The following is a 20,533-nucleotide window of genomic DNA, read 5'->3' on the forward strand; positions in this document are numbered from 1 at the left end:
AAAATTTCGCATTTTTCTTTTTAGCTAGACCGTGGTAACATCAGATTAGCCTTATTAGTGGTTTGAAAGAAAGTTTCACCATCTTTTCCATTGCAAAATAGGACCAGGGAATCGTAAGGAGGTATATACGTGGAATGAATAATGGTGATGACAGTATTTTTGATCTCTAAAGAAAGAAGACAAACTAAAAAAGACAGAGGTTTGGGGGAGAACATTGAGCTTTAAGCGAAAGCGTTTTAGAGTTGCAGTATAACAAATGAACATTTTCAAGGAATTCTACGAAATTGTTGCAGTGAGAGATTGAAGAGAGGAAGATACAAAGTCAGATTCTTTCTTTGGAATATTATTACCCCCTTGGGGGTGGGCCGATCCCGGAGGTACTGCAATACCGGGCCAACCCGCGGCCAGGATGGAGCAAGCCCCTATTCCATGGCCTCGGGACAAAAATCAGATTAATATACAAGCGACTCGATGAGTCGCGTTTCAGATATTAAGCTGAAAAGAACAGATACTTTTCTTTCAATTTTATTCATCAAAACTCTGAACACATGTACATTATTTACAAATGGCAATTGCATGGATATAAAATGAGTTCATAATTAAAAATCATAGATACTACACATGATCTTAGCCAAAAGGCCGAGAAGCGATAACCATTGCTTATATCAGATACGATAATCTTGTTCTGGGATCGATCATCAAGGGATGGTTACCCATTACAGTAACCGCAACGTCATTTCTGCCTTATATCTCGAGAAGCTTACCTTAAGACACGAAACGGCCTGCACTACCCTTTGAGCAAATATAAAGTTCTATCCCATGGAATAACTTTCTGGATCATCTTTTGCTCTAAACACGCTATTTTAAGGCTATATATTTCTAAATTGTAGAAACTGAGTCTGTCTTTTTCTATTTTATATCACTCTGACTAGCTACTGTGTCATGCGCACTGATTCACTCAGAACACAATCAATGAGCGACGGCTCTCCATGCAAATCGCGATTGGCGGAAATATGAATAGTCATTATCACCCTTCAACCATTAGGAGAGCTAGAATTTCTGACGTCACCACGTGCCGTGTTAAACCTTGATACCAAACAGACAGGCAGAGAGACAAACGTCAAGCCATCGTTGCGGTTATTCTCTTTCAAATGCCGTGTGAGGCGCCCTTTCTTTTCTTTCCGTCTGCCATTTAAATTTTTCTAACCCTTTGTTTTCTTACTCTAATTTTATTTTCATTGGCGAGAGAAAAAAAACAAAATCAAAGAATAATGCCACCATTTTTAACATTATTGTTATTAGAACTTTTGTAAATGGAATCATCAAAACCATCAATATCATCATTAATTTTTCAAAATTCAAAAGGGTAAAATTTAGCATTTCTCTTTTTAGCTAGGCCGTGGTAACATCAGATTAGCCTGATTAGTGGTTTGAAAGAAAGTTTCACCATCTTTTCCATTGCAAAATAGGACCAGGGAATCGTAAGGAGGTATATACGTGGAATGAATAATGGTGATGACAGTATTTTTGATCTCTAAAGAAAGAAGACAAACTAAAAAAGACAGAGGTTTGGGGGAGAACATTGAGCTTTAAGCGAAAGCGTTTTAGAGTTGCAGTATAACAAATGAACATTTTCAAGGAATTCTACGAAATTGTTGCAGTGAGAGATTGAAGAGAGGAAGATACAAAGTCAGATTCTTTCTTTGGAATATTATTACCCCCTTGGGGGTGGGCCGATCCCGGAGGTACTGCAATACCGGGCCAACCCGTGGCCAGGATGGAGCAAGCCCCTATTCCATGGCCTCGGGACAAAAATCAGATTAATATACAAGCGACTCGATGAGTCGCGTTTCAGATATTAAGCTGAAAAGAACAGATACTTTTCTTTCAATTTTATTCAATAAAACTTTCACAATATATAATATTTACATTTGTATAAACATGAATACATATAATTGATATATAAAGCACAACAAGAATACTGATTCTGAAATGAAAACTACACATGATCTTAGCCAAAAGGCCGAGAAGCGATAACCATTGTTTATATCAGATACGATAATCTTGTTCTGGGATCGATCATCAAGGGATGGTTACCCATTACAGTAACCGCAACGTCATTTCTGCCTTATATCTCGAAAAGCTTACCTTAGGACACGAAACGACCTGCACTACCCTTTGAGCAAATATAAAGTTCTATCCCATGGAATAACTTTCTGGATCATCTTTTGCTCTAAACACGCTATTTCAAGGCTATATATTTCTAAATTGTAGAAACTGAGTCTGTCTTTTTCTATATTATATCACTCTGACTAGGTACTGTGTCATGCGCACTGATTCACTCAGAACACAATCAATGAGCGACGGCTCTCCATGCAAATCGCGATTGGCGGAAATATGAATAGTCATTATCACCCTTCAACCATTAGGAGAGCTAGAATTTCTGACGTCACCACGTGCCGTGTTAAACCTTCATACCAGACAGACAGGCAGAGAGACAAACGTCAAGCCATCGTTGCGGTTATTCTCTTGCCAATGCCGTGTGAGGCGCCCTTTCTTTTCTTTCCGTCTGCCATTTAAATTTTTCGAACCCTTTGTTTTCTCACTCTAATTTTATTTTCATTGGCGAGAAAAAAAAACAAAATCAAACAATAATGCCACCATTTTTAACATTATTGTTATTAGAACTTTTGTAAATGGAATCATCAAAATCATCAATATCATCATTAATTTATCCAAATTCAAAAGGGCAAAATTTAGCATTTCTCTTTTTAGCTAGGCCGTGGTAACATCAGATTAGCCTTATTAGTGGTTTGAAAGAAAGTTTCACCATCTTTTCCATTGCAAAATAGGACCAGGGAATCGTAAGGAGGTATATACGTGGAATGAATAATGGTGATGACAGTATTTTTGATCTCTAAAGAAAGAAGACAAACTAAAAAAGACAGAGGTTTGGGGGAGAACATTGAGCTTTAAGCGAAAGCGTTTTAGAGTTGCAGTATAACAAATGAACATTTTCAAGGAATTCTACGAAATTGTTGCAGTGAGAGATTGAAGAGAGGAAGATACAAAGTCAGATTCTTTCTTTGGATTATTATTACCCCCTTGGGGGTGGGCCGATCCCGGAGGTACTGCAATACCGGGCCAACCCGTGGCCAGGATGGAGCAAGCCCCTATTCCATGGCCTCGGTACAAAAATCAGATTAATATACAAGCGACTCGATGAGTCGCGTTTCAGATATTAAGCTGAAAAGAACAGATACTACACATGATCTTAGCCAAAAGGCCGAGAAGCGATAACCATTGCTTAGATCAGATACGATAATCTTGTTCTGGGATCGATCATCAAGGGATGGTTACCCATTACAGTAACCGCAACGTCATTTCTGCCTTATATCTCGAGAAGCTTACCTTAAGACACGAAACGGCCTGCACTACCCTTTGAGCAAATATAAAGTTCTATCCCATGGAATAACTTTCTGGATCATCTTTTGCTCTAAACACGCTATTTTAAGGCTATATATTTCTAAATTGTAGAAACTGAGTCTGTCTTTTTCTATATTATATCACTCTGACTAGGTACTGTGTCATGCGCACTGATTCACTCAGAACACAATCAATGAAGGACGGCTCTCCATGCAAATCGCGATTGGCGGAAATATGAATAGTCATTATTGTAGTGTTGTAGACCACTAATGTGGTCTAGCGCCCCCTGTTGTTGGAATGTACTGTGAACACACCAGAAATGAGAGATTAAACAGCTACAAGTGAAACGCCAGATCCGCCGTGATATTCTCTTTATTTGGGTCGTCCCAGCTGGTAGTCAGTAGATCTGTTAGCCTCTAACACTAACCACACGACTCTACAATGGCGACGAGAAGTTTGTAATGTGCTTACGAGCCCATGTTTGCTGTAGATCGGCGGGCCCCAACGAATGCTTCCACTACGTGATAGCGATGCAGTAATTCATCCCTGTAGTCCCATGCATTGTCTTCCATGGTGTCAACGTGTGCATGACGTCGTCACATTACAGTGAGCTGAGTGAGTACCAGTAATCGTAGCCTTCGTTTGTTTGAATACGAGTACACAAGTAAAATGAGTGCCTTACCAGCTTTTCCACCATTTGTTGAGACTGACAATAATCCTGGCCCTCAATGGACCAAGTGGCTTAGTCGCTTTGAACGTTTAATGGTGGCACTAGACATCTCTTCAGCCAAACGAAAACGAGCCCTTTTGCTCCACTATGCTGGACCGAAGGTGGACGAAATCTTTGATACTCTCCAAAACGTTGGTGACGATGATGACTATGACAAAGCGGTCGATGCCTTAAACAAGTACTTTCAGCCGAAGTCCAATTCGATGTATGAAGTGTACATCTTCAGGCAGGGAAAGCAAGAACAAACCGAGTCCCTTGATCAGTACCCGGTATGTCACTCGCCTTCGCATGCTGGCGAAAAACTGCAAGTTTCCGGATACTGATAGGGAGATAATGGCTCAAGTCATCGCCCACTGTCAATCTCCTAAGCTTCGTCGGCAAGCCCTCAGTAAGGGGGACGACCTAACACTGACTAAATTGTTGGATATTGGGCGGGCTTTGGAAGCCAGTGAGGCACAGGCCAGAGCTTTTGAATCATCCGACACCACTCACAACGCTGTCAATGCTACAAGAGGACGCAGTCTTCAGCGGAATAGGGGCCGCAGACCCCCAAGGGCGAATAAGTCATCCCAATTCAGAAGCTACAAACAGGACGGCCAGAAGCAACATGTCCATAACCAAAATGCCACACGTCCTCAAACGACGCCAAAGCCTTCTGGGACATGTTATTACTGTGGAGGCCCATACCCTCATCAAACGTCCTGCCCAGCAGCAGGAAAGCAGTGCAAGGCGTGCAACAAGATGGGTCATTTCGCCAAAGTATGCCGTTCCTCATCACGGAGAGGGAAAATCAACAATGTAAAGGATAGTGATGATGTGACTGGAACCAGTGTCACCCAACCAGACGATGAGTATTCATTCACCATTCGAGACAAAATCTACAGTGCTCAGAACGGACACAAGCACTTACCCACTACACAGCTGATGGTTGGTCACAAAGGAATGGAGGTGATCATCGATTCTGGGGCAACAGTAAATATCATGGACGCGCCTACATTCCATGACCTGAAAACTACGCACAAGTTCATACTGCATAAGGCCCATTCGCACATTTTTCCGTATGGATCAGATGAGCCCATTCCAGTCATTGGTGTTGTAAATGTGCCTCTCCAGACAAAACAACACACACGCTGTGATGCAGAATTTTTTGTCGTGAAGTCCAACACAGGCAACTTGCTGAGCTTTGAGACTGCATCCGTGCTCAAATTGATCACAATCAACCAGGTATCTACAAGTACCACTCTGACTGACGAAATCTTCACGAAGTATGCCACTCTTTTCCAGGGCACAGGAAAGGTGAAGGGAAAGCAAATCAAGCTACACATCAATCACGAGGTGAGACCAAAGCAACAGAAGCATCGTCGTATCCCGTTCCACACGAGAAAGGACGTGGAGAAGGAACTGGAGAGACTAGAGAAAGAGGACATAATTGAGAAAATTGATGGACCTACACCCTGGATCAGCCCCATTGTTGTAGTACCGAAATCTGACGGTCAGGTACGCATTTGTATTGACATGAGAGAAGCCAATCGTGCCATAGACGAGAGAGACACCCAATGCCAACACTGGATGAACTCATAGAGGATATGAATGGTGCAACAGTCTTCAGCACTCTCGATCTCACAGCAGGCTACCACCAGTTTGAGTTACATGAAAGCAGCAGATACATCACAACATTCAGCACTCATGTTGGCCTCAGGAGATACAAGAGATTGCTGTTTGGGGTCAATTCGGCTAGTGAAATTTTCCAGGCTGCCGTGGCTGAACTCCTGAGTGGACTAGATGGTGTGAAAAATGTGTCAGACGACATAATCATCTACGGGAAAAATCAGGCTGAACATGATTCCCGACTGAAAGCAGTGCTAGATCGACTCAACTCTCACAATGTCAGACTCAAGAGAGAAAAGTGTCAATTCTCACAACCCTCTGTGACATTTTATGGCCATGTCTTCAGCAGGCAAGGATTGAGCCCAGACCCAAGGAAAATCGAGGCCATAATCAATGCTGACGCCCCTCAGAATGCCAAAGAGATGAAGTCACTACTAGGCCTGGCATCCTACATATCCAGATTCATCCCGGACTATGCTGCACTTACAGCACCTCTTCGAGCATTGACTCATCAGGATGTACAGTGGACTTGGGGAGAGCCGGAAATCAGAGCATTTGAGAAACTGAAAGAGGTACTGACAAACGCACAGACAATGTCATACTTTGATCCAACCAAACCCACACTACTGCTGGTGGATGCGAGCCCCAAAGGCCTTGGTGCAATGCTCTGTCAAAACAACCAACCAATTTCGTATGCAAGTAGATCTCTGACAGACACAGAGACCAGATACTCCCAGACGGAGAGAGAGATGCTTGCTGTTGTGTGGGCAGTGGAACGATTCCACCTCTACTTGTACGGTGCTCAATTCCAGGTCATCACAGACCATAAACCTCTGCTCAGGATCTTTGAGAAGCAAACCCCGATGTCTGCCAGAATCGAACGGTGGAGACTGAGACTGATGCCATATAACTGCAAATTGGTGTACAGACCTGGCAGAGATGAGGAAAACCCAGTCGACTACTTGAGCAGACATCCAGACAAAGCAGAAGCATGCTCGCCAGACAGAGATAGCCAGTACCTGAACTATGTCTGCAGCCATGCAGTACCCAAAGCTATGACATTGGCTGAAGTGACGCAAGCCACACTGGAAGACGAGAATCTCCAACTTCTGATGACAGCCATCGAGACACAGAGACATGAACATTGGAACAGGCCAGAACTGAAGCCATACCAGTCAAGCAAAGAACAATTTTCGGTGCATGAAGGTGTGATCCTCAGGGGAAACAGACTAGTACTCCCAACAAAATTGGTCAACAAGGCAGTAGACCTGGCCCATGCCTCACACCAAGGAATAGTGAAAACAAAGAGCCTCCTCAGAGAAAAGGTTTGGTTCCCAGGCTGGATCAGATGGTGGAAGAAAAGGTGAGGTCATGCATACCTTGCCAAGCTGCCATATCAGATGGAGCTGAGAGACCAGAACCCCTCAGAATGACGGACCTCCCAGATGGACATGGCAAGAAGTCTCGGCTGATTTTCTCGGTCCACTACCATCAGGTGAATACCTGCTAGTTGTAATCGACGAGTACAGCAGATACCCGGAAGTGGAAATAGTTTCTTCGACATCAGCCAAAGCAACTCTTCCTGCCCTCGACGCTATATTTGCTCGACAAGGTGTGCCGGTTACCGTCAAAAGTGACAATGGACCTCCATTCAGTGGCCATGAGTTCAGTGCATTTGCCGATCACCTCGGGTTCAACCATAGGAAGGTGACGCCATACTGGCCTAGAGCTAATGGAGCTGTTGAACGGTTTAACAGAGCCCTTGTGAAAGTCATCAGAACAGCTCATACTGAGAGACGAAGCTGGAAGCAGCAACTCTTCAAGTTTCTCAGAGCTTATCGAGCCACACCCCATTCGACAACGAATTCATCACCGTGCCAAGCCCTGAACAGACGAGAGATGAAGTGTGAGCTGCCACAAATCACGCTTCCCCTGCATGAAGTGGACGCAGAGAGCAACATGAGAAACAGAGACAACATCCAAAAGGAAAGGATGAAACAGTATGCTGACAAAGCTATGAACAGCAAACATAGTGAGGTGAAAGCAGGTGATGTTGTACTGGTCAGGCAGCCAAAGTCGTCAAAGGCTAGCTCTCCATTTGACCACAGACCACTGATCGTTGTCAGCAGAAAAGGCAACTCTGTCGTAGCCAGGAGAGGTAACTACGTCACAAAGAGGAACATTTCGTTCTTCAAGAAGGTGAATGCTGAGGTACGCCATGATGACGACCCTCCTGACTCTGATGTCGACGACATCGCAGACCGACGAGACGTCGACATCGATGCTCTACCTGCAGATGACAACGCAGGCGATGTCAACCAACCCCAACGACCGTTCCGGAGGACCCCAGTGCGACGATCTGGTAGGCGACGTCGAATGCCAGTTCGATTCCAGGACTACGAGATGTGAGCGCGACGATCCGGTAGATGACGTCGACTGCCGGTTCGATCCTACGACCATGAACGTTGAGCGGTTGCTGTATTATTTTTGTAGATTTTAGACCTTTTGGTTTTACTTGTTTAGTTTTTTCAACAAAAAAAAAAAGAAACAAAAAGAAACAAAAAGGAAAGATTTGGTGAACTAAAGAGTTTGAACATTCAGGAAGATTGAATGGACACTACATGAAAGTTCATGCTGGACTTATGATTGCATGATATGAACTTTGGACTCCACAATCCGCGGTCATTTTACGCTATGCTGATCCGGTTGCAAGTATCCTGCTCGGTACACCACAATATTGAACTCTGAACTCTGAACTCTGAACTCTGAACTCTGAACATTGAACATTGAACTCTGAACTCTGAACTCTTTTTTTGTGAACCCAACAATCTTGTTTTATTCACCAGATTGTTATACATATTTTTACACTCTCAAGATATGGCGCTTATATTAGACAATTACCAGACTGTGAAGCTTTTGGAACGTGAAGTTCACCCTTATGTTGTCAAGTGTTTTAAGCACTTCGGTGTTTTAAGAGTTATCGTGTTTTAATTGTTTCAAGTGTTTCAAGCCAAAACTTCTCCCAGCTGGTAGTCAGTAGATCTGTTAGCCTCTAACACTAACCACACAACTCTACAATTATCACCCTTCAACCATTAGGAGAGCTAGAATTTCTGACGTCACCACGTGCCGTGTTAAACCTTCATACCAGACAGACAGGCAGAGAGACAAACGTCAAGCCATCGTTGCGGTTATTCTCTTGCCAATGCCGTGTGAGGCGCCCTTTCTTTTCTTTCCGTCTGCCATTTAAATTTTTCGAACCCTTTGTTTTCTTACTCTAATTTTATTTTCATTGGCGAGAAAAAAAAAACAAAATCAAACAATAATGCCACCATTTTTAACATTATTGTTATTAGAACTTTTGTAAATGGAATCATCAAAATCATCAATATCATCATTAATTTATCCAAATTCAAAAGGGCAAAATTTAGCATTTCTCTTTTTAGCTAGGCCGTGGTAACATCAGATTAGCCTTATTAGTGGTTTGAAAGAAAGTTTCACCATCTTTTCCATTGCAAAATAGGACCAGGGAATCGTAAGGAGGTATATACGTGGAATGAATAATGGTGATGACAGTATTTTTGATCTCTAAAGAAAGAAGACAAACTAAAAAAGACAGAGGTTTGGGGGAGAACATTGAGCTTTAAGCGAAAGCGTTTTAGAGTTGCAGTATAACAAATGAACATTTTCAAGGAATTCTACGAAATTGTTGCAGTGAGAGATTGAAGAGAGGAAGATACAAAGTCAGATTCTTTCTTTGGATTATTATTACCCCCTTGGGGGTGGGCCGATCCCGGAGGTACTGCAATACCGGGCCAACCCGTGGCCAGGATGGAGCAAGCCCCTATTCCATGGCCTCGGTACAAAAATCAGATTAATATACAAGCGACTCGATGAGTCGCGTTTCAGATATTAAGCTGAAAAGAACAGATACTACACATGATCTTAGCCAAAAGGCCGAGAAGCGATAACCATTGCTTAGATCAGATACGATAATCTTGTTCTGGGATCGATCATCAAGGGATGGTTACCCATTACAGTAACCGCAACGTCATTTCTGCCTTATATCTCGAGAAGCTTACCTTAAGACACGAAACGGCCTGCACTACCCTTTGAGCAAATATAAAGTTCTATCCCATGGAATAACTTTCTGGATCATCTTTTGCTCTAAACACGCTATTTTAAGGCTATATATTTCTAAATTGTAGAAACTGAGTCTGTCTTTTTCTATATTATATCACTCTGACTAGGTACTGTGTCATGCGCACTGATTCACTCAGAACACAATCAATGAAGGACGGCTCTCCATGCAAATCGCGATTGGCGGAAATATGAATAGTCATTATCACCCTTCAACCATTAGGAGAGCTAGAATTTCTGACGTCACCACGTGCCGTGTTAAACCTTGATACCAGACAGACAGGCAGAGAGATAAACGTCAAGCCATCGTTGCGGTTATTCTCTTGCAAATGCCGTGTGAGGCGCCCTTTCTTTTCTTTCCGTCTGCCATTTAAATTTTTCTAACCCTTTGTTTTCTTACTCTAATTTTATTTTCATTGGCGAGAAAAAAAAATCAAACAATAATGCCACCATTTTTAACATTATTGTTATTAGAACTTTTGTAAATGGAATCATCAAAATCATCAATATCATCATTAATTTATCCAAATTCAAAAGGGTAAAATTTCGCATTTTTCTTTTTAGCTAGACCGTGGTAACATCAGATTAGCCTTATTAGTGGTTTGAAAGGAAGTTTCACCATCTTTTCCATTGCAAAATAGGACCAGGGAATCGTAAGGAGGTATATACGTGGAATGAATAATGGTGATGACAGTATTTTTGATCTCTAAAGAAAGAAGACAAACTAAAAAAGACAGAGGTTTGGGGGAGAACATTGAGCTTTAAGCGAAAGCGTTTTAGAGTTGCAGTATAACAATTGAACATTTTCAAGGAGTTCTACGAAATTGTTGCAGTGAGAGATTGAAGAGAGGAAGATACAAAGTCAGATTCTTTCTAAGGATTATTATTACCCCCTTGGGGGTGGGCCGATCCCGGAGGTACTGCAATACCGGGCCAACCCGTGGCCAGGATGGAGCAAGCCCCTATTCCATGGCCTCGGTACAAAAATCAGATTAATATTCAAGCGACTCGATGAGTCGCGTTTCAGATATTAAGCTGAAAAGAACAAATACTTTTCTTTCAAGTTTATTCGGTCTTTTTCGTATGTACACATTTACAACGGCAAGAATGATAATCATATACAATACGAAGACATACAATAAGTCATTTGAATCTTTTGTTTGTTAGTTGTTGTTTTTTTGCATAACCTACCATTGGCCTCTACTCCGAGTCGTACATTGTTTACGGAAATTGCCGTATTTAATTTCTCGAGCTGTTGGGCCAGCTAACCGAGAGTCCGCGAGACCGAAGGTACACAGCAGCCTCCCGCAGATACACACACAGACATTCCCCATGCACGCTCACACAATCACCTTAGGAACATCCGATAAACCTACGATCTCGCGCCCGCTCGGCCAGCTGGGTTAAAGTGTTTAACACAAATTTCATCGAAGTTAAATTCAACTTCATTATTCACCAAACAACAAAAGGATTTCCCCTCGACCCAAATAGTCTTAAACTTTTCCCGAGGCCAACGTTTCAGATCAACTAAAATACGTAAGCGAATTTCTTCCTTGCGGGTATTTTTTTCAAGTAACAGATCATCAGAAATAAAGTCTTTTTCAAAAACATACGTACATCTACGATTCCAAATTAATTTTTGTACAACCACATAGAGAAACCATATACGAGCCCAAACTGAAGCCTTTAACTTAGAAGACGGAGTACGAAAAAGAAATAAATCACTATCAAAAGAAATCCCCGAACCTAGCAAACGAAGAGATACCGAGTGCACCCAACATAAAATCTTATACACAGAACTACACTCCCAAAGAATATGTACAATACTTTCTTCCCTGCAGCAAAAGGAACATTTCCCATCCCCAATTCCCCAACGTGAGAGTTTTGCCCGTGTACATAAGGCCCCATGAACAACCCGCCACCTAAATGATTTCAACATATTACATAACAAAGAATGGTGTGACACCCGCCAGATCGTCGGCCAGCTCCGGGTTGGAGCTGAAACGACGACCCGGGGGATGTCCGCAGGTGGAACAAGAAAAGAAATTATATCACGGATACATTTACAAGACCTTATAGTGTAAACGAAATTCTTGTTGCACATGAATGATTTAACAATGAGTCCCCACGCACTTTGATACGAGGCAGACAACTCGTTGCCGTGGGGAACAGAATTCGACCAAAGAAAAGGAAACATAATTCGAAGTCTGCAAGCTAAGAAATACCGAAAGAACAGAAAATTGCACGAAGATACATCTGCACCAGAAAGAAACCAAAACAAATTACGAACAAATAATGCCTTCATTCTAAATTCCAAATTATGTAACTCCAATCCACCTGCCACGAAGTCCAAAGTAAACACATGCCTGGCAACCAACTCAGTTTTCTTATCCCAAATGAATTCAAAAACAACCTTTAGAATCTCCTTAAAGAAATCGTCTTTTGGAACATAAACTCGGGCAGCATAATAAAACAATGAGAATATACACGAGTTAATAATCCCAACCTTCCCAAGTAAAGTCAGACCCCTATTTTTCCAAACTGATAATTTCTTTTTTGCTCTATCCCCTAGTTCTTTCCAAAACAACTGAATACAAAAGTCCCTCCCAAACCAAATACCATTAATCTTAATTTTATCCTCCACCCAATTTATCCTCCCTCGTAACTTCCTCCCGACAAACCCCCAATTTTCAACCCGTGAGTTTTATTCAAATTAAGAGACGCCCCAGTAGCTTTTTCAAACAACTCAAAAGACCGAAGGAAATTAATAACATCCATCTGTGATGAAGCAACACAGGTCGCATCATCTGCATATTGTAACAACTTAATTGACTTCCCACCCCCTCCCGGAACATGAAGACCCCTAATCCCCCCATGTGACAAAATATATCTAGCAAGTGGTTCAATAAACAAAACATACAAAATCGGTGATAACGGACAACCTTGTCTAACCCCCCTTTTAATAAAAACATCTTCCCCCAATTGCCCATCAATCAAAATTTTACTTTTAATACATCGGTATAAAGTATCCTAACCCAATCAATAATATGATCACCACAATTAAACTTCTTTAAAACCTTAAATAAAAATTCCCAATCAACTTTATCGAACGCTTTGCACTGATCCATAGAAATAATAGCACAACAAATATCATTTAAATTGGCATAATCAACAATATCACGTAACAAACACAAATTTAAATGAATTAAACGACCTGGTACTGAACACGTTTGGAACTCATTAATAATATCAGATAAGACATTAGAAAAGCGTAACTGTAATACTTTTGAAATTATCTTGTAATCGACATTTAACAAACTAATAGGACGACGATTTGCGAGATGTAAATGATCACCCCCCCCCCCTTCGGTAATAGATAAATAACAGCTGTGCGTTGAGACTCAGACAATAACTTATTTGAAAATATGTCATTATATAACATTAACATATCTTCACCAATAATATCCAAAAACTGCTGAAAAAACTCAATAGATAACCCGTCAATTCCAGGCGATTTATTTTTAGACATAACAAAACCAGCGTTCTTAATTTCATCTAACCTAATAGGTTTGTTTAACAAAACAAAATTTTCAGAACTTATACGAGTTGTAATGCAATCAATAAACATATCTTGAGTCTGTAAATCAACAGAATTATCACATTTATACAAATCAGTGAAAAATTGATGAAAAACAGAGAATACTTGATTGCCGAAAACGACAGAACCACTATTGTTTGTAATTTCATCAATGTGTTTAAAATTAGCACTTAACTTTTCATTTTTATTAAAAAAATCCCTGTTTTTCCCCAACCTCTATAATCTTTTCCCTGGAACGAATATAAGCCCCCCTCCCTTCCTCCAAAAGTAAATCAGAAATTGAATCTTTATCAAGGGAAACACATAAATTCTGTAACTTTAACAAATTATCCCTTTTTTCCTTGGCCACCCTAACCCCGTGTTTAACACATAACCTTTTAATTCTCTGTTTAACATTTTCCCACCATAATACAAACAAATCAAAACCAGGTTTTAAAGTTTGCCATAAACGATAGTAATAAACAAATTCTTTGACAAACAAATCATTTATTTATTTATTTATTTATTTATTTCAGTTTTATTTCCACAGGGTAGTCTCATCAAGACCAGCAGGTCCTGCTCTTCCAGAGAGCCCTGCCCATGATAAAAATACATAAACATTCATCTTAACACAAAGTTAATCTTCATACATTATTAAACAGTAAAACATTAAAATCTACACACATGAATACTTATCATAATCCACACAATCAAAATGAAATAAAATCATCTCAATAGATATATTTCTTTACATAAAATAAAAGTAAAATAACCCATCCCCTCCCCCCCCCCCCAACAAAAACTAATAATTACAAACCCTCACGCCTACGTACGTACACACAATGCAGGCCACTTGGCGCAGACACGTTGGTGTACCAACCCGAAAATCTAACCCTGCCATTACTCCCGCACACGCACGCACGCACGCACACATGTATACCGTTACACACACACACACACACACACACACACATACACACACATTTACATACAAACAGACACACACACATACACACACACATCCGCGCGCACACACACATGTACACACACACACACACATGCACACATACACACACGCACACGCACATGTGCGCACACACGAACACACACACAACACACACTCGCTCATACATCGTCCCATACTTTCTTACACTCCACTTCCAAATGCATAGCGAACTCATGCATGACACATAATGTACCTGTATGGGGGATGCACACACAAAGGTGAGACCTCCGTGATTACCCGTGCGCCTACACTGTGAGTACACACATACACGTGCTCGCGTGTTATACACAATAATTTTGTATACATACAGTACGATAACAGTCATTCATGTGCGTGTATAAAATAGTAAGATTAAAAAACAAAACAAAAATGTCACACGTCTACGATCTGTACTTAAAACCTTCATAGAACAAAGTGGTATGGGGAAATCACCTTCAACATGCAAATACGGGTAGAACAAAATGATCAAGGCACCGCTATAGACAAAACAAACAAACAAACAAACAAACAAACAAACAAACAAACAAACAAAAGAGGTACCCGCACTCCTTCCCGTGCAGGGTCACAGAAATAACCTATATGCTATGTGTGATTTCCATGTCACCTTACCCTGGACCTTAAAGCAAAAATAATAAAATCCGAAGTTGCTGTTTAAAACACTGCAAAGATTTACAGTTTTGAACGAATAACGGTAGTTTGTTGAACAGTTTTGCTCCGGTAACTTCTAAGGTGCGAACCTTAAAATCTGTCTTACATCTTGGAATAAATAAGGGACTATTAATAGCATATCGCGTAAAATAATATACTGGTCGTTTACTAATACATGAATTCAAATACATTGGGGCTATATTATTCAATATTTTAAAAACCATCAAACACTGTTGGTACTTAATCCTTTGTTGCACTGTTTGCCAATTCAAAATACTGATAAGGTTGCTTTGTGGGGTGGAATAATCTGCATGTAATATTAATCGTGCATACCTATTTTGTAACTTTTGCAATTTTGCGATGTTTGCTTTAGAGGTATTTCCCCATACGCTGTTACAATAATCTATATGCGGCAGTATCAACGAGTAATATAACTTTCTTAAAAGTCTCTTGGATAAATAATGCTGAACTCGTCGAATACAAACAATCGTATTTGATACCTTTTTAACGATATCATGTATGTGCGAAGACCATAGTAGATGCTTGTCAATCGTAACACCAAGGTACTTGATTTTATCTACTGATTCTAACAGATTGCTACTGTATTTGATGGAAATGTCATCATTTTGAGTTTTTCTCCTAGAGCCAAAAAGTATCGTTTTTGTTTTGGTTGCATTTAAGCACATACCAATGCATAGTAACCATTGAACTACATTATTGAAATCTTTTTGCAGATTGTTTTCACATGATTGTTGATCCTTTGCCTGATTAAACAATGCCGTGTCATCTGCATACAGAGAGATGTTTGTCTCCGGATGGAGATTTAGATTACAAATATCATTGACATACAAACAAAATATCAGCGGTCCCAAAATGGAACCTTGTGGTACACCAGATCTCACTGTGAGATAGTTACTCATGGTACCTTGTATGCTAGTACAATGTTGCCTATTTAAGAAGTATGACTTAAACCACGCCAATTCAACTCCATTAATGCCGTAACATAACATTTTTTGAAAAATCAAATGATGAGGTATAAGATCAAAGGCCCTTTTCAAATCTAGGAAAACGGCACCTGTGACTCTGCCTTTGTCCATATTGTCAAGAATTTTCTCTACTATATGGGTTAAACATGTGACAGTTGAATGACCAGGTCTAAATCCTGATTGAAATTCGCTTAACATTGATTGTTCGTTCAGGTATGTATATAATTGCGTATGCACAGCTTTCTCAAGAATTTTGGACAATATTGGCAGCACGGAGATGGGTCTATAATTACCTAGTTGCATTCGATTTCCTCCTTTGTGAATAGGAGTTATTTTTGCTATCTTAAACTCGCTCGGAAAACAGCCATGTTCTAATGAACAATTAAACAGCTTTGTTAAAGCACCAGATATGTAAGGAGCAGCTATTCTAAGCAACCTTGGAGGTATGTCATCAACTCCAACTGCTTTAGACGTATCAAGATGAGATAGTTCCTTTAATACAAATTCTTCCTTGAGTTCAACAAACTTAAATACATTTTCAGTCTGATGTAGCGTCTTTAATGCATTTGCATTAAGATTTCGGGTGTCCGTATTACCTAAAATTTCACTTTGTACATTATTAAAAACTTTATTAAAAAGTTCAGCGACTTTTTCTTTCTCTTCTATAATTTCATTATTCAAAACAATCTTGATTTCAGAACTACAATCTTTTTTAGGCAACAATTGTTTCAATACTCTCCATGATGATTTCATATCACAATTCTTAATACATAAATTTTTATAATAATTTCGTTTCAGTTTCTTGTTCAGAACATTTGCTGCATTTCTCATATTTCTATACTTTTCCCAATAATACAAACTTTTATACTTATCATATTTGCGCTTAAAATAATCACGATCACGTGCTATACTCAAATACTCATTCGTTATCCATGGTGACCCTTTAGACTTTCTTTTTATAGTGATGTAGGGAGCATGACGATCACAGACCTCTTTTACTCTACATTTGAAGACATGCCACATCTGTTCTACGTTTTCATTTCTCACAAACTGATCATCCCACTGTATGATATCGAGGTCTTGCTTAAATGCATCTTCATCAAAATGCCTATACGAACGAAATGTTATCAGTGGACATCTTGATACTGGCGGTTTTTCTTTTAAGACAAGGTAAACCAATGAGTGGTCACTAATTCCCATTGACTGTGTGCCATTTTCCAATGATTTTAGATTATTTGTAACAAGAATCAAATCAATGAGAGTTTTACTGTTTGGCGTTATCCTTGTAGGGTTTTTGATCAATTGAGTAAATTGCATGTTATCACAAAAATCAAAGATTTGCCGCGATAGATTATTCTTTGTCAACATATTGCAGTTAAAATCACCAAGTATCAAAATGTCCTTTGATAAATCACTAACTTTTTCTAAATTTATTTCAAAACGATTAAAAAATGTATTTCCACTGTTTGGCTGGCGATATACAATACCAAGTAACTTTGAATTGTGATTTTGTAGTCTTATTTCAAGCCACATCATTTCCAGCTCACTGTCTTCGAGATCACTTCTTCTTACATATGAAATATTAGCTTTTATAAAACAACCAACTCCTCCACCTTTTTCGTCTCTATCCCTCCTTTCAAAACAATATCCATCTATGTGTAATAAAGAGTTGGATATACTTTCACAGAGCCACGTTTCTGAGATTGAAAGTATTTCATATGGGTTATTCTCCAAAAATAATTTCAAATCATCAACCTTATTTCTCAAACTTCTTATATTAATATGCGAAATTTTTAATCCCTTACTTTTTGGAAATTCAGATGAAATTCTTGAGGAGTCATCATCACATGACATTTGTGACAAATCAGCCAGGTGGGGCTGCTGATATTTAGTATTCATATCAGCGTTCCAGAATGGCATTTGTTGAAAAAGACACCTGGGACATTCCCACTTAAAGAACTGATAAGATGTATCATTATACTGCTTAGAAGAGACACATCCACATTTAATGTGTATCCATTGAGTGCAATTTGTACAGAGTAAGGCCTTATGATTGCATTTAACAGGTTTTTGACAAACGTTACAAAAAGATGATTCAACCATAAATAAAAACAAAAACGATTCTACATTCAAAAACAAACACTAACATCTACTTGAAATGATCTGTAGGGTAGATAGATATATACAGTAAAATAAATGTAATACATACAACAGTTTACTAACCACTATAAGGTCGTATACAAATGCGAACAGAGGGAACTTGGACAAAATAAGTGTATTGAATAATCACAACATTATGAGCTTAACTGGCATATATTCGTATACAAAATTGCGCAGATATTCCAATCAATATATTACTTTCTTTGTTTATGGGCTGTGGAGTATTGTAGAATTTGCTGTTGAAGCAGAAATTCTTGAGTTCAGTTTAAGTTCAGTTTAAGTACCTGTCTAGTTTGGTGAGGTCGTCTTCCCTTGATACAATCACACGTCCCATGTCATTACGTAGCTTGACACAAATGCGTCCATCCTGGGTCCATATTCTGCTGATTATTTTCTTGTATTTGCTCCTGATCTTCCAGAACAGATCTTTTCGCTTTTTAGTGAGACTCTCATTGATGTACACTATGTTGTTTGCATTCTTGAGCTTGAACCTCGCACTATAAACAGTTTCGCGTTTGCGGTAGTTGGCAAATTTCACAATCAGGTTCCGGGTAGGTGTCCGTGAAGCGTTTTTCGTTGACGAGCCTCTGGTGGAGACGCCACTGGCTTGGTTGTGCGTGCTCGGCTTGCCCAGTCGATGAGTACGGTCAATGTCCTCCTCGCAGATATCGACTCCGAGGTCACTTCTGCAAAATTGGATGATTTTGGTGTCGGTATTCTCATCGGGGGTCTCATTCTTACATAACAAAACATTAAACTTCCAATAAGACTTAGGCTTAAACTGAACATTTGGCATTGAAATAGACGTATTTACAATAACATGATCCGAAAAATGGAAAGGAATCTTAACAGATTTTATAACTTTAAAATTATTTGTAACGTAAATTCTATCAATTCTAGAACTTAAATTTTTACATAAAAATGAAACCACGTGTGACCTGCATCAGAATTAAGTTTACACCAAGAATCAATTTAAGAAAATGCCCTCAAAATAGAACATTATTCTTTTTTACCAACAAAACAAAATGTATTTAACGATTCCCCAACCCTATCTTTCTGATTTATAACAAAATTAAAATCCCCTCCCAAAATAACAGGTTCATGTCCCCTTGCATGATAAAATAAACTGTTCAAAAAATCAACACGTTTTGCAGGTTCACACGGAACATAAACATTGCAAATACGGAAAGAAAAATTTGCGAAGGAACACAACACGGAAACATAACGCCCTTCATTATCAAAACGAATTTGGGGAAAAGTGCATGGCAACTTAGCTGAAAAAGCAATAATAACGCCGCACGAATGAGAAGACAACGAAGAAGAGAGAAAAACAGGACCTTTCCAAACTGATTTAAAGACCTTTAAAGGACAAGTTCACCTTCATAGACATGTGGGTTAAGTGAGTGCAGCAATATTACTAGAACACATCAATGAGAGTTTGAGGAAAATCGGACAATCCGTTCAAAAGTTATGAATTTTTGAAGTTTCTGCTCAGTCAGGGCTGGATGAGAAGACTACTATAGCTTGTGATGTCACATGAGTACAACTATATAAAGAAAGTATAAAGAAAATTCAAGATATTCTCACTTTTCTCACATAATAAAAGAACACTCGACTTCTCTCTTTCAGAAGTCAGGGGGAATAATATTACCCCTAACATAAGTCAGTAACAAGTCGAGGAAATGTTCACTTTATTCAAAAAGCCACGTTTTGTGAAATTCTCTTTTTATTTTCCTTATATCGTTGTACGCATGTGACATCATACACTGTAGTAGTCTTCTCCTCCAGCAGTGATTGCACAGATATTTTAAAAATTCATAACTTTTGAACGGATTGTCGGATTTTCCCCAAACTTTCACTGATGTGTTCTACTAACATTGTTGCCTTCACTCAATCCACATGTATATGAAGGTGAACTTGTCCTTTAAATCGGAAGAGGTCAAAAAGTTTCTTGAAGTAAAACAATATCAAAAGCAAAAATTTTCAAAACGATAAAACCTTTTGACATTCAACTGAATCCCTAATGCCATGCACATTAAGAGAATAAATAGAAATATTCATTAAATTAAAATACGAATAAGAGAAAAAAGAAAAAGGAAGGGAAGCACTACTTAACTACAGTCAGTCCGAATCCTAGGCGGCCGCCGGGGCGGGGAAGGCGGCAGCTCTTCCCTTCCGCTTCACAACATTGAACGGCTCATCCTGCGATACCTGCATGTTCGAGTCGCCCGGAGTCTCGTCCACCACCAGTC

The 20,533-nt window shown here is 39.6% G+C and overlaps 3 non-coding genes and 2 pseudogenes across 3 annotated transcripts; all 5 read right to left on the minus strand.

Moving 5' to 3' along the window:
- Positions 1-355: 355 nt before the first annotated feature.
- On the minus strand, positions 356-651 carry LOC139724168 (U2 spliceosomal RNA; annotated as a pseudogene).
- Positions 652-1,723: 1,072 nt separating this feature from the next.
- LOC139724177 (U2 spliceosomal RNA) lies at positions 1,724-1,910 on the minus strand. The gene has a single exon (XR_011710452.1). It is a non-coding gene; the product is annotated as a U2 spliceosomal RNA (small nuclear RNA).
- Positions 1,911-3,106: 1,196 nt separating this feature from the next.
- Positions 3,107-3,298, minus strand: LOC139724151 (U2 spliceosomal RNA). Its single transcript, XR_011710429.1, has one exon. It is a non-coding gene; the product is annotated as a U2 spliceosomal RNA (small nuclear RNA).
- A 6,243-nt stretch (positions 3,299-9,541) lies between these two features.
- On the minus strand, positions 9,542-9,733 carry LOC139724152 (U2 spliceosomal RNA). The gene has a single exon (XR_011710430.1). It is a non-coding gene; the product is annotated as a U2 spliceosomal RNA (small nuclear RNA).
- Positions 9,734-10,799: 1,066 nt separating this feature from the next.
- On the minus strand, positions 10,800-11,018 carry LOC139724184 (U2 spliceosomal RNA; annotated as a pseudogene).
- Positions 11,019-20,533: the final 9,515 nt, after the last annotated feature.

Source organism: Diadema antillarum, unplaced genomic scaffold (assembly GCF_040938485.1).
Source record: "Diadema antillarum isolate AM-2024a unplaced genomic scaffold, OU_Dant_1.0 scf00000207, whole genome shotgun sequence".
Taxonomy (NCBI): domain Eukaryota; kingdom Metazoa; phylum Echinodermata; class Echinoidea; order Diadematoida; family Diadematidae; genus Diadema; species Diadema antillarum.